At 32.9% G+C, this 15403-nt stretch overlaps 1 long non-coding RNA gene across 1 annotated transcript in view; it reads right to left on the bottom strand.

Annotated features, from left to right (window-relative positions):
- Positions 1-355: 355 nt before the first annotated feature.
- Positions 356-15403, bottom strand: part of LOC148790384 (uncharacterized) — a 58445-nt gene continuing 43397 nt past the window's right edge. The window contains exon 5 of the long non-coding RNA XR_016078231.1: positions 356-1106. This is a non-coding gene — a long non-coding RNA (uncharacterized LOC148790384). The remainder of the gene's footprint in view (positions 1107-15403) is intronic.

Below are 15403 nucleotides of genomic sequence, written 5' to 3' on the forward strand. Positions count from 1 at the left end.
CATCAATAGAAGAAGCTTTTCATCCGACAAGGACGAAGACACGACAAGGCTTCTTCAAGAGCACCCCATGTGTTATGAAGAAGTAACAAAGCAGTTGAAGGAAGTGTCATCCCACTTAAGCCTCACCCAAGCACTTCAATTACTATGATTCTCCCCAACAAGTACCAAAGCAAAGTACCAAAAAGGAGATGACTGTGCGAATTGCATGTCAACAATTACCTTTATAAATGAGGATTTACAACTTGGGTCACATCCACACAACAGACCCTTGTATGTTGTTGGATATGTTCGTGAACAGAAGATGTTACACATCCTCATTGATTGTGGATCTACCATCAACATCATGCTAGTCTCCGTTATGAAACAACTTGGGATTGACAAGGATGAATTGCTAAAGAGAAAATTGACAATCCAAGGCTTCAATCAAAATGAACAATGTTATTTGGGCATGGTGCGTCTTGAGATAGAAATAGGGGACTTGACATCTTCGAACCTTCTACATGCCATCGACGCCAAGACGTCCTATCAACTACTTTTGGAACGTCCTTGGTTGCATGAAACAAGGGTAGTTCCTTCAACAATGCACTATTGCTTCAAATACTGCCGTAATGGAACACAAAGGAATTTAGTCACCAAGATAGAGCCTTTCAACAAAGCCGAAGCACATTTTGTCAATGTTAATTTCTATGCTAACAAGGTCATATCAGAAGTCTTTCGTTCTTTGTGCTGAAACCTTCTGCAATGAAAGTCTGGAAGGAAAGGAAGACACGGTCCACGAAAAGAAAATACATCTTCAAGTAGTAACAAGAAGCCTCTACAAAACCAATATGCATCTACTACCTTGCCAACATCTCCATCATTAACTTCCTCTCTTTATAAACAATCATCCCCCATGCTTCATTACACACCAAAGTCGAGGAGAAGGGAAGGGCAACCTCGTTTTGAGGTAATGGCTTCATCAATCACTACACCAATATCAAAGAGTGAAATTGAAGTTCTTGAGAAGGATCTTGTGCTTTCAATCTCCACAGCATCAACGTCGCTGGTCTTTAAACCACCTCTAAAGGGATTTGTTGGAGCTTCATCAACAAGGGTGCTGAAAAGCCCTTCAAGAAAGTAGAGTACAAAGAAGGGGAAAATCATCAGTTAGGGGACCTTGAGTCAGTCCTTACAAAGTTGAGACTCTCACATCACTTAGAAAAATGTTGCCTTAGGATACATCGTTAGGATATAGCTATGGAGAATCAAACACATTCATTCAAATCCCGTGAAACTAAGTCTAACCAAACCTAGGTTGAAGCAACTACAAATTATCCAAAACTCACCATGCCGTGGCAAACCAATCAACCATCAATCAAATCTATACCCAGTAGCAAAGCTTATTAGAACAATTAGCTCGCCTAAATAATATAAACAAACTTGGCATACCTAGATAAATTAGGAAATCAACTCAACTCTTTTATAAAAAAAAACCCAACCAACTCACACGAATATAAAACCAAAAAGCATAGATCAATCCAAACAGACATGTCTAAACAATCTAAAATAAATCAAAACTGAAAATTGACTTAATCAGTTTAACCTACAAGAACTAATCCTAGTACAACTCCAATCAAACTATTCAATCTTAAACCAACCCATTATAACATATACCACAAGCCAGATAATCTCATTGTTCTAATTTAAGCAAAACCTAGATATTTAGATAAGCTGGGAAATCAACTCAACTCCATCAAAGCGTTAAAATTGACCTACACAAATCAAAACAAAGGCAATAAACAATGACGAATCCAAACAAACCCAAATAAACAACCTATAAAAACTCGGGGAGATAACTTGACATAATCACATTAATTAACAAGAACCAAATGTATTACACCCCTAATGTCTTTATTTTAAATTATTTGAACCCATTATATCAATCTCCATAAGCTAAATGCCCTCACTTAGACTTGTAAGTAACAAACTGAATCTATAAAAACAGATTCAAACTAATCCCCTGGTAATAGATTCAAACGAATCCCCTCTGGCTATGTAAACATCATTGTGCCAAACAAACTAATCTAGATTTGTCGAGATTAAAGAAGAGGTTTTCGAATTTCAAAGCCACAAATATTCATAGCACATTTCATAATCAGAAAAGTCTTCGAAAACCCTAACCAATAACACATTATTAGTGCCAAACTATGAATTGTTATCACACTCAACATCTTAAAACAATCCACCCAATAGAATCAGTTACTACAGAGCATTAACCAAACCCACCATGGCCAACCCAAATTGGAAACAACATAACAATGCAATGTCAGTCGAATCTGTCAATCGGTAACCGATATAGCAGAAGCTTCGGACGAAATAACCCACTTTATTTAACAAATCCAATAAAATCTATCGAGAACTTTCCAGAAGGAAGCCATCATAGAAAAACGTAGCTGAAATCAGTCCAAACTATCCAAAATTATCTAGACCGAGCTAATCTATTTAATCAAACCTAAGCAAATGTTGACCCAATCGAAAGAAGATACGGACAATTTTAGATTATTCACTTTCTAACCAACCAATCCTGATGTAAATGAATCCAACTCAACATAGAGAAAACCATCTGGTAGAGATCGGATATATAACTAAGGAGAATCAAACACATTCAATCAAATCCCGTTAAACGGAGTCTAGCCAAACCTAGGTTGAAACAACTACACATTATCCAAAACTCACCAAGTCGTGGCAAACCAATCAACCATCAATCAAATGTATACCCACTAACAAAGCTTATTAGAACAATAGACTCTCCTTACAAATATAAACAAACTCGTCATACCTAAATAAAATAGGAAATCAACTCAACACTTTTATAAAATAAAACCCAACAAAGTAATAGGAATTAAAAACCAATAAATGTAGATCAATCCAAACAATCCTGTCTAAAAAATCTAAAATAAATCAAAGAAGAAAATTCACTTAATTAGTTTAGTTAACTTACAAGAACTGATCCTAATACAACTCTAATCACACTATTCAATCTTAAACCAACCCATTACAACTTATACCACAAGCCGGATAATCTCACTATTCTAATTTAAGCAAAACGAATATATTTAGAAAAGCATCAAGGCGTTAAACTTGATCTACACAAATCAAAACAAAAGCAATAAACAACGACGAATCCAAACAAACCCATATAAACACCTATAAAAACTCGGAGATATAACTTGTCATAATCACATGAATTGAGAAGAACCAAGTGTATTACACCCCTAAACCCATATAAACAATCTTCATGAGCTAAATCCCCTCACTCAATCTTATAAGAGCCAAACAGAATCTATAGTAACAGATTCAAACTAATCTCCTTTGGCTACGAAAACATCCTTGTGCCAAACGAACTCATATAGACTTGTAAGGATTAAAGAAGTGGTTTTCGAATTTCAAAGCCACAAATATTCATTTTACATTTCATATTCAGAAAAGTTTTCGAAAATCCTAACGAATAACACATTATTAGTGCCAAACTATGAATTGTTATCACACTCACCGTCTTAAAACAATCCATCCAATAGAATCTGTTACTACAGAGCATTAACCAAACCCAACATGGCCAACCCAAATTGGAAACAACATAACCACGCAATGTCGGTCGAATCTGTCAATCCGTAACCGATATAACAGAACCCTAGGATGGAATAATCCACTTTAATTAATAAATCAAATAAAATCTATTGAGACATTGCCAGAAGGAAGCCATCAAAGAAAAACGTAGCTGAAATCAGACCAGACAATCCATGATTATCCAAATCGACCTAATCTATCTAATCTAACCTAAGCTAAAGTCGACCCAGCCGAAACAAGATGCGGACAATTTTAGATTATTCACTTCCTAACCAACTAATCCTAATGGAAATGAATCCAACTCAACATAGAAAAAACCATCTGGTAGAGATCGGATATAGCTAAGGAGAATTAAACACATTCATTCAAATCCCGTGAAACTGAGTCTAGCCAAACCATGGTTGAAGCAACTAAAAGTTATCCAAAACTCACCATGCCATGGCAAACCAAACAACCATCAATCAAATCTATACCCACTAACAAAGCTTATTAGAACAATTAACTCCCCTTACCAATATAAATAAACTTGACATACCAAGATAAAATAGGAAATCAACTAAAATCTTTTATAAAATAAAACCCGACCTACTCACAGGAACATAAAACCAATAAACATAGTTCAATCCAAACAGACACGTCTAAACAATCTAAAATAAATCAAAACTGAAATTTGACTTAATCAGTTTAACCTACAAGAATTGATCCTAGTACAACTCTAATCACACTATTCAATCTTAAACCAACCCATTATATCTTATACCACAAGCCGGATAATCTCAGTGTTCTAATTTAAGCAAAACAATGATAATTAGAGAAGCTGGGAAATCAACTCAACTCCATCAAAGCATTAAACTTGACCTACACAAATAACAACAAAGGCAATAAACAACGATGAATCCAAACAAACCCGTATAAACAACCTATAAAAACTCGAGGAGATAACTTGACATAATCACATCAATTGACAAAAACCAAGTGTAATGCACCCCTAAAGTCTCTATTTTAACTTATTCAAACCCATTATATCAATCTCCATAAGCTAAATGCCCTCACTCAGACTTATATGTAACTAACTAAATATATAGTAACAGATTCAAATGAATCCCCTTTGGCTACGCAAACATCCTTGTGCCAAACGAACTCATCTAGATTTGTCAAGATTAAAGAAGAGGTTTTCGAATTTCAAAGCAACAAATATTCATAACACATTTCATAATCAGAAAAGTCTCTGAAAACCCTAACGAATAACACATTATTAGTGCCAAACTATGAATTGTTATTACACTCAACATCTTAAAACAATCCACCCAATAGAATCCGTTACTACAAAGCTTTAACCAAACACAACATGGCCAACCCATATGGGAAACAACATAACAATGCAATGTCGGTCGAATCTGTAAATCCGTAATTGATATAACAGAAGCCTAGGACGAAATAATCCACTTTATTTAACAAATCCAATAAAATCTATTGAGACCTTGCCAAAAGGAAGCCATCATAGAAAAACGTAGCTGAATTTAGTCCAAACTATCCAAGATTATCCAGACCGACCTAATCTATCTAGTCAAACCTAAGCTAATGTCGACCCAACCGAAAGAAGAAGCGGACAATTTTTGATTATTCACTTTCTAACCAACCAATCCTTATGCAAATGAATCCAACTCAACATAGAAAAAACCATATTGTAGAGATCAGATATATAGCTAAGGAGAATAAAAAACATTCATTCAAATCCCATAAAAAGGAGTCTAGCCAAACCTACATTGAAGCAACTACACATTATCCAAAACTCACCAAGCCGTGGCAAACCAATCAACCATCAATCAAATCTATACCCTCTAACAAAGCTTATTAGAACAATAAATTCCCCTTACTAATAAAAACAAACTTGGCATACCTAGATAAAGTGGTAAATCAACTCAAATCTTTCATAAAATAAAACACGACAAAATCATAGAAATATAAAACCAATAAGCGTAAATCAATCCAAACAGTCCCATCTAAACAATCTAAAATAAATCAAAGAAGAAAATTCACTTAATCAGTTTAACCTACAAGAACTGATCCTAGTACAATTCTAATCACACTATTCAATCTTAAACCAACCCATTACAACTTATACCACAAGCCGAATATTCTCACTATTCTAATTTAAGCAAAACCAAGATATTTAGTGAAGCATCAAAGCGTTAAACTTGACCTACACAAATCAAAACAAAAGCAATAAACAACGACGAATCCAAACAAAACCATATAAACAACCTATAAAAACTCGTAGAGAGAACTTGTCGTTATCACATGAATTGAGAAGAATCAAGTGTATTACACCCCTAAAGTTTCTATTTTAACTTATTCCAACCCATTATATCAATCTTCATGAGCTAAATCCCCTCACTCAGTCTTATAAGTGCCAAACAGAATATATATTAACAGATTCAAACTAATCCTCTCTGGCTACGTAAACATCCTTGTGCCAAACGAACTCATATAGACTTGTAAAGATTAAACAAGAGGTTTCCGAATTTCAAAGCCACAAATTTTCATATTACATTTCATATTCAGAAAAATTTTCAAAAATCCTAACGAAGAACACATTATTAGTGCCAAACTATGAATTGTTATCACACTCACTGTCTTAAAACAATCCACTCAATAGAATCGGTTACTACAGAGCATTAACCAAACCCAACATGGCTAACCCAAATTGGAAACAATATAACAATGCAATTTCGGTCAAATCTGTCAATCCATAACCGATATTATAGAAGCCTGGGACGAAATAATCCACTTTATTTAACAAATCCAATAAAATCTATTGAGACCTTGCCAGAAGGAAGCATCATAGAAAAACGTAGCTGAAATCAGTCCAAACAATCCAAAATTATCCAGACCGACCAAATCTACCTAGTCAAACCTAAGCTAATGTTGATCCATCCGAAAGAAGATACAGACAATTTTAGATTATTCACTTTCTAACCCACCAATCCTGATGCAAATGAATCCAACTCAACATAAAAAAAAACCATCTGGTGGAGATCGGATATATAGCTAAGGAGAATAAAAAACATTCATTCAAATCCCGTGAAAAGGAGTCTAGCGAAAACTAGGTTGAAGCAACTACACATTATCCAAAACTCACCTAGTTGTGGCAAATCAATCAACCATCACTCAAATCTATACCCTCTAACAAAGCTTATTAGAACAATAGACTCCCCTAACTAATATAAACAAACTCGGCATAACTAGTTAAAGTAAAAAATCAACTCAACTCTTTTATAAAATAAAACCCGACAAACTATAAAACCAATAAACGTAGATCAATCCAAACAGTCCCATCTAAACCATCTAAAATAAATCAAAGAAGAAAATTCACTTAATCAGTTTAACCTACGAGAACTGATCATAGTACAACTCTAATCACACTATTCAATCTTAAACCAACCCACTACAACTTATACCACAAGCCAGATAATCTCAGTGTTCTAATTTACTCAAAACCAAGATATTTAGATAAGCATCAAAGCGTTAAACTTGACCTAAACAAATCAAAACAATGGCAATAAACGACGACAAATCCAAACAAACCCATATAAAGAACCTATAAAAACTCAGAGAGATAACTTGTCATAATCACTTGAATTGAGAAAAACCAAGTGTATGACACCCCTAAAGTCTCTATTTTAACTTATTCCAACCCATTATATCAATCTTCATGAGCTAAATCCCCTCACTCGGTCTTATTAGTGCCAAACAGAATCTATAATAACAGATTCAAACAAATCTCCTCTGGCAATGTAAACATCCTAGTGTCAAACAAACTCATATAGACTTGTAAGGATTAAAGAAGAGGTTTTTTGAATTTCAAATCCACAAATATTCATATTACATTTCATATTCAAAAAAGTTTTCAAAAATCCTAATGAATAACACATTATTATTGCCAAACTATGAATTGTTATCACACTCCCCGTCTTAAAACAATCCACCCAATAGAATCTGTTACTACCGAGCATTAATCAATCCCAACATGGCCAACCCAAATTGGAAACAACATAACCATGCAATGTCGGTTGAATCTGTTAATCCGTAACCGATATAACAGAAGCGCAGGACAAAATAATTCACTTTATTTAATAAATCCAATAAAATCTATTGAGACCTTGCCAGAAGGAAGCCATCAAAGAAAAACGTAGCTGAAATCAGTACAAACAATCCAAGATTATCCAAATCGACCTAATCTATCTAGTCTAACCTAAGCTAAAGTCGACCTAGCCGAAACAAGATGCAGACAATTTTAGATTATTCATTTCTTAAGCAACAAATCCTTATGGAAATGAATCCAACTCAACATAGAAAAAACCATCTGGTAGAGATCGAATAAAGTTAAGGAGAATCAAACACATTCATTCAAATCCCGTGAAACTGATTCTAACCAAACCTAGGTTGAAGCAACTACAAATTATCCAAAACTCACCATGCCGTGGCAAACCAATCAACCATCAATCAAATCTATACCCACTAACAAAGCTTATTAGAACAATTAACTCCCCTTACTAATATAAACAAACTCAGCATACCTAGATAAAGTAGGAAATCAATTCAACTCTTTTATAAAATAAAGCCCGACCTACTCATGGGAATATAAAACCAATAAATGTAGATCAATTCAAACACACACGTCTATACAATCTAAAATAAATCAAAATTGAAAATTGACTTAATCAGTTTAACTTATAAGAATTGATCCTAATACAACTCCAATCACACTATTCAATCTTAAACCAACCCATTATAACTTGTACCACAAGCCGGATAATCTCACCGTTCTAATTTAAGCAAAACCAAGATATTTAGAGAAGCTAGGAAATCAACTCAAGGCCAATAAACAATGATGAATCCAAACAAACCCATACAAACAACCTATAAAACTCGGAGAGATAATTTGACATAATCACATCAGCTGACAAGAACCAAGTGTATTACACCCCTAAAGTCTCTATTTTAACTTATTCGAACCCATTATGTCAATCTCGATAAGCTAAATGCCCTCACTCAGACTTATAAGTAACAAACTGAATCTATAGTAATAGATCCCCTCTGGCCACGTAAACATCCTTGTGCCAAACGAACTCATCTAAATTTGTCAAGATTAAAGTAGAGTTTTCGAATTTCAAAGCCACAAATATTCATAGCACATTTCATAATCAGAACTCACCAAGCCGTGGCTAACCAATCAACCATCAATCAAATCTATACCTACTAACAAAGCTTATTAGAATAATAGACTCCCCTTACTAATATAAACAAACTCGGCATACGTAGATAAAATAGGAAATCAACTCAACTCTTTTATAAAATAAAATCCGACCAACTCATTGGAATATAAAACCAATAAACGTATATCAATCCCAACAGTCCCGTCTAAACAATCTAAGATAAATCAAAGAAATAAAATTGACTTAATCAGTTTAACCTACAAGGAATGATCATAGTACAACTCCAATCACACTATTCAATCTTAAACCAACTCATTATAGCTTATACCACAAGCCGGAAAATCTCACTGTTCTAATTTAAGCAAAACAATGATAATTAGAGAAGTTGGGAAATCAACTCAACTCCATCAAAGCATTAAACTTGACCTACACAAATCAAAACAAAGGCAATAAACAACGACGAATCCAAACAAACCCATATAAACAACCTATAAAAACTCGGGGAGATAACTTGACCTAATCACATCAACTGACAAGAACCAAGTGTATTACACCCCTAATGTCTCTATTTTAAATTATTCGAACCCATTATATCAATCTCCATAAGCAAAGTGCCCTCACTCAGACTTATAAGTAACAAATTGAATCTATAGTAACAAATTCAAACTAATCCCCTGTGGCTATGTAAACATCATTGTGCCAAACGAACTCATCTAGATTTGTCAAGATTAAAGAAGAGGTTTTCGAAATTCAAAACCACAAATATTCATAGCACATTTCATAATCAGAAAAGTCATTGAAAACCCTAATGAATAACACATTATTAGTGCCAAACTATGAATTGTTATCACACTCAACGTCTTAAATCAATCCACCCAATAGAATCCGTTACTACAAAGCATTAACCAAACCCAACATGGCCAACCCAAATTGGAAACAACATAACAATGCAATGTCGATCGAATCTGTAAATCTGTAACCGATATAACAGAAGCCTAGGACGAAAAAATCCACTTTATTTAACAAATCCAATAAAATCTATCGAGACTTTGACAGAAGGAAGCCATCAAAGAAAAACGTAGCTGAAATCAGACCAGACAATCCAAGATTATCCAAATCGACATAATCTATCTAGTCTAACATAAGCTAAAGTCGACCCAGACGAAACAAGATGCGGACAATTTTAGATTATTCACTTCCTAACCAACCAATCCTGATGGAAATGAATCCAACTCAACATAGAAAAAACCATCTGGTAGAGATCGGATATAGCTAAGGAGAATCAGACACATTCATTCAAATCCCGGGAAACTGAGACTAGCCAAACCTTGGTTGAAGCAACTACAAATTATCCAAAACTCACCAAGCCATAGCAAACCAAACAACCATCGATCAAATCTATACCCACTAACAAAGCTTATTAGAACAATTAACTACACTTACTAATATAAACAAACTCGGTATACCTAGATAAAATAGGAAATCAACTAAAATCTTTTATAAAATAAAACCCGACCTACTCACAGGAATATAAAAAACCAATAAACGTAGATCAATCAAAACAAACATGTCTAAACAATCTAAAATAAATCAACCTGAAAATTGACTTAATCAGTTTAACCTCCAAGATCGGATCCTAGAAGAACTCCAATCACACTATTCAATCTTAAACCAACCCATTAAATCTTATACCACAAACCGGATAATCTAACTATTCTAATTTAAGCAAAACAATGATAATTAGAGAAGCTGGGAAATCAACTCAACTACATCAAAGCATTAAACTTGACCTACACAAATCAAAACAAAGGCAATAAACAACGATGAATCCAAACAGACCCATATAAACAACCTATAAAAACTCGGGGAGATAACTTGACATAATCACATCAACTAACAAGAACCAAGTGTATTACACCCCTAATGTCTCTATTTTAAATTATTCGAACCCATTATATCAATCTCCATAAGCTAAATGCCCTCAATCAGACTTATAAGTAACAAACTGAATCTATAGCAACATATTCAAACTAATCCCATCTGGCTATGTAAACATCATTGTGCCAAACGAACTCTTCTATATTTGTCAAGATTAAAGAAGAGGTCTTCGAATTTCAAAACCACAAATATTAATAGCACATTTCATAATCAGAAAAGTCTTTGAAAACCCTAACGAATAACACATTATTAGTGCCAAACTATGAATTGTTATCACACTCAACGTCTTAAAACAATCCACCCAATAGAATCCGTTACTACAGAGCATTAACCAAAGCCAACATGGCTAATTTGGAAACAACATAACAATGCAATGTCGACCGAATCTGTCAATCCGTAATCGATATAACAGAAGCTGAGGAAGAAATAATCCACTTTATTTAACAAATCCAATAAAATCTATCGAGACTTTGCCAGAAGGAAGCCATCATAGAAAAACATAGATGAAATCAGTCCAAACTATTTCACTTATTATTGGTGCAAAACTAGTCCAAGCAATCCAGAACCAAACCCGAACCATTGACAACCGTAAATATTGGTCAAGCTTAAATAATAATTTATGGAGAGTAATTTATTTAATCTATTAAAACAAATAAAGAAAGAAATAAAATTTCAGTTATTATTGGGACAAGACATGTACAGCCTATCTGACACCAAAACTAATCCATTTTATAAAGAGAAAGAGAAAGAGAAATAATTTGTTCATAATTTAAATCATTAATTAGTTGCATAATTTAGTTAAGTAAATAAATAAAATCTATAATTTACTAACTATCTAAATCTAAACCCAACCCATTGACAACCCTAAATATCTAACTCGAAGAGGGAGAGGGAGAGAGAGAGAGAGAGAGTTTGTCAATAAAAGTAATAATTTAGTAAATTCAATAAATATTTTTAACTTAATAACATAAATATATAAATAATTAGGAAAGAAAATGAGATAAAAAAAGAATTTCCTTATGGATAATTTAATTAATTTTATCAAATAAATAAATGAATAATTTAATTTAATATAAATAAATATCCAAGCTACCCCACCCATTGAAAACCCAAAATATTAGACACGAAGCAATAAAAAAGAGAGAGAAGTATTAAATAATCTAGTAAATCAAATCAACAAAATCTTTTAACTTATTAAAACAAGACATAATAGTTAGCGGTTTACTAATGGCATCATTGTAAATAGTTACATGTTCAACAACAAATATGAAAGAGAGATTACTAGAAAATGAGAGAGAAACAAAGAATAAAAATTTCCTAACCACGCTTTGGGCTTTAAATGAAGGTCGGGCTTAGGCTCAAGATGTAGGCCGGATGGTCAACCCAGGCTCAGACTTGGGTTTGAATATGTTCTGTTGATATAAAGACAAAGCCCAATCCAAACCTGGTCGGCCCGTGAACAGGTTTAATCCCAACCAAGGCCTAACCTATTGATGGCCCTTAAATATTAGCCTTCGGGAGAGATGGTGAAATAATTTATTAGTTAAATTAATTAATAATTACTTGAATAATTTAGTAAATTAAATAAAAAGAAATTTGTGGATAATAATTTACCTAATCTTATAAAATAAATACATCAATAATTTATTTAATAAAAGAAATAAATATTCATTTATTATTGACCACCGGTTCGAATCAAATAATTAAAATTTTATGTGTAATAATTTACTAAAATAAATAAATAAAATTTCATTTATTATTCGGGCAGGACAGGTACAAGCTATCCCACACAAGACCCAACTCGTTGATAGCCCTAAAATTTAGGCTCTAGGGAGAGAGAAAAATAATTCATTAATAAAATAAACTATTCATTAATTGAAGAATTCATTAAACTAAATCAATATAATTAAATTAATTTAAGAAAGTAAAAAATAAATAAATTTCCTATCTATCTAAAACCAAATCCAACTCATTGGCAACACTAAATATTGGACTTAGGGAGGGAGCGAGAGGGAAATAATTTGTTAGAAAACAATTTTATGACAAAATGATAGTCTTAAAGAATAATAACTTCCTAGCTGGGCTAGACACAAGATCTAGGCTCGATTGATGCGACATTGAACTTGGGCATAAATATGTTTTGTTGATATAAGGATGAAGCCCAACCCGAACCTTACCAAACCCGTGAATAGGTTTATTCCCAACCTAGACACTAACCTATTAATAAATTATAAATTAATTGAATAATAGAAATCTATGGATAATAATTTACTCAATTTTATAAAATAAATAAATGAACAATTTAATTTAATAAAATAAATAAATACCCAAGCAATCTAGAACCAAACCCGACCCATTGACAACCCTAAATATTAGACTCGGGGCAGAAAGAGAGGGAGGGAAATGATTTGTTAATAAAATTAAATAATTTAGTAAAATAAAATCAGTACGCTCAAGATCTAGGCCCGATGGTCAGCTTGGGCTCAGACTTGGGCTTTAATATGTTCAGCGGATATAAAGGCTAAGCCCAAACGGAACTTCGCTCGGCCCATGAATGGTTTAATCCCAACCGAGACCTAAGCTATTGATAGCACTAAATATTAGGCTTGGCAAGAGAAAGTGAAATACCTTATTAGTTATTTGAATAAGTAAATGAAATAAATAGAAATCTATGGATAATAATTCATATAATTTTGTATCGATAGCTTGCTGATAACCCTAAAACTTAGGCTCTTTAGAGGGAGAAAAAATTTTGTTACTAAATTAATTAATTTATTAAATTAAATAAATAAAATGTATAGATAACAACTTAATTAATTTAGTGAAATAATAAATAAATAAAATAAATAAATATCTGAGCTATCTAAATCCAAACCCAACCCATTGACAATCCTCAATATTGGACTTGGTGAGGGATAGAGGAAAATAATAAGTTAATAAAATTAAATAGCTTAGTAAATTAAATAAATAAAACTTTTAGTTTACTTAATTAAATATATAAATAAATTGTCAAGAAAATGAAAGAGTAATAAAGAATATTAATTTCATGGTTGGGTTGATCTCAAGATCTAGGTCTGATGGTTGGGTCGGGCTCAAACTTAGACTTGAAAATATTCTATTAATATAAAGAGAAAGCCTAGCTACCCAACCCATAAATAGGATTAATCCCAACTTGTTAATAAATTATTGATTTTGAATAAATTAGTTAATTAAATAAATAGAAATCTATGGATAATAATTTACTTAATTTTGTCAAATAAATAAATAAATAATTTAATTTAATAAAATAAATAAATAACCAAGCTACCCCACTAATTGAAAACCCTAAATATTAGACACGAAGTGGTAAGAAAGTTAGTTGTTTATTAATGGCACCAAATATGAAAGAGAGATTCAAGAAACAAAGAATAAAATTTTCTTTATCACAATCTGAGGTTTATATGATGGTCGGGCATAGACTTGGGCTTGAATAAGTTCTGTTGATATAAAGGCAAAGCCCGACCCGAACATGGCCCAACCAAAGAAATGGTTCCCAAAATATTAGGCGAGAGAGAGAGAGAGAGAAATAACTTATTAGTTAAATATTTCTTGAATAACATAGTAAATTTGGGTTGAATCAAATAAATAAAAATTTATACATAATAGTTTATCAAATGTACTAAAATATATAAATTCATAATTTAGTTTAGTAAATTAAATAAATTAAATTTGATTTATTATTGGGGCGGGACAAGTACATGCTTTCCCACACCTGACTAAAATTAATTAATTAATTAATCAAAGAATTTAGTAAATTATGTAATTAGAAATCTATGGATAATTTGTTCATAAATTATTTAGTAAATAAATAATAATTTATCTATTATTGGGACAAGACATGTATAGCCTATCTGACACCAGAATTAATCCATTGATAGCCTTAAAAAGGGAGAGAGAGAGAAATAATTTGTTCATAAATTAAATCATTAGTTTAGTTAAGTAAATAAATAAAATCTATGGATAATAATTTACTTAGACAAGAAAATAACACAGAATAGTTAGCAGTTTATTAAAGGCATCATTGTAAATAGTTACATGTTCAGCAACAAATATGTAAGAGAGATTATTAGAAAATGAGAGAGAAACAATTTCCTTATCACAATACGAGCTTTATATTATGGTCGGGCACAGGCTAAAAAATCTGGGCTTGATGGTTGGCCTGGGCTTAGACTTGGGCTTGAATAAGTTCTGTTGATATAAAGGCAAAGCCCAGCCCAAACGCGACCCGACCAATGGAAAGGTTTAATCCCAACCGATACCTATTCTATTGATAGCCCCATATAATGTAAAATAACATGTATACATTATACACAAAATGTGTAAGATTAAATATATGCGGGCCGGGCCAGGCTTGAAGTATTAAGCCCAAGCCCGACCCTAAAATTTGCGGGGCTGATGTGGGCCCGGGCCGGGCCTGAACACAAAACCCAGGCCCAAGCCTGGAATTTCAGGGCCGGGCCAGGCTGAAAATTGACAACCCTAAATATCTAACTCGAGCCTGGTTGGCCTGCAATTCAGTTGTTGTTCATAAAGGTAAAACTGAAATTAAAACTTCTTCTAAGTCACGTGATGTTAAGTGTTTTAGGTGCCAAGGATTCGGG

Source organism: Nelumbo nucifera, chromosome 7 (genome assembly GCF_055504915.1).
Source record: "Nelumbo nucifera cultivar China Antique chromosome 7, China Antique-T2T, whole genome shotgun sequence".
In the NCBI taxonomy this organism is placed as follows: Eukaryota; Viridiplantae; Streptophyta; class Magnoliopsida; order Proteales; family Nelumbonaceae; genus Nelumbo; species Nelumbo nucifera.